Source organism: Kryptolebias marmoratus, linkage group LG8 (assembly GCF_001649575.2).
Source record: "Kryptolebias marmoratus isolate JLee-2015 linkage group LG8, ASM164957v2, whole genome shotgun sequence".
In the NCBI taxonomy this organism is placed as follows: Eukaryota; Metazoa; Chordata; class Actinopteri; order Cyprinodontiformes; family Rivulidae; genus Kryptolebias; species Kryptolebias marmoratus.
Window position 1 is genome coordinate 5,635,015 of NC_051437.1, and position 1,011 is coordinate 5,636,025.

A 1,011-nucleotide genomic window follows, 5' to 3' on the forward strand; every position below is an offset into this window, starting at 1 on the left:
TCTCCCCTTTGACAGTTGTTTTATCCGGTCTTCCTATTTGTTGTTCCTGTTCAGCAGCACATTCATGTAGAGTCTGAGCTTTTGTGTTGGTCTGATAATTTGTGTACCTCGGCAGACTGGGGCCAGCCTACTGTAGGTCGATCATGTGACTCGCTTGCTTTGGAAAGACAGCATTCTGTGTGGGCAGGGCCTCAGCCGAGTGCTTTGTTTACACTGAGTGCGTACCTGCATTACAAAGCTGCACATCGGTATATCTGGAAAACTACTGAAGTAAACGCTTTCAAACCGCATCATTTGATACACTTCGGGATGACCTTTGTTTCTTTTAGCGTCCAATGAGCACCTTTAAAGCTCAGCCTTCCAGATCCTAATAAGGCCCTCGCTTCCTGCTTTTAGCGACTGCAATTGTACTTCAGGGAGTATTCCCAGCAGATGTCAATCAAAGATTACTGAAAAGTTCCAGAACAGGTTTGCAGTCGGGTCCACACAGTCTGGAACAAGTTTCATGTTTCAAACCCAGGTGCACTGTGTCCTGACTAACCGCTTTTCTGTTCAGAAGAAAACAAAAAAGCAAACAAAACAAACAAAAAATGTGAGAACTTGTTTCCAACCCCCCACCCCTTTCCCCTTGATGCTTTTGGAAACAATTTTTTTTTTTAACAGTGAACACGTTCATCTTGGGCACATTCATTCACGGTGCACAAACTTCCTGCAGACGGTCGGGCAGGCGGGCAGGCAGACGGGCAGACGGGCGGGCAGACGGGCAGACGGGCGGGCAGACGGGCAGGCGGGCATGCGGGCAGGCAGCCTTTGCTCCTTTAATAAACTCCCGCTTATCTGCTGGAACAAACGCGTCGCTGCCATCATCGAGTCCGGCTCCGAGAGGAGGGAGGAGTTTTTAATGTTCAGTTTGTTCTATGGATCGATGTCTGCTGGCATCGCCTCTCCTCTCCTCCGCCCCCCACCCCCTGCCTGCCTTTAGCACCGACCGTGCGTAAGACACAGTACCAG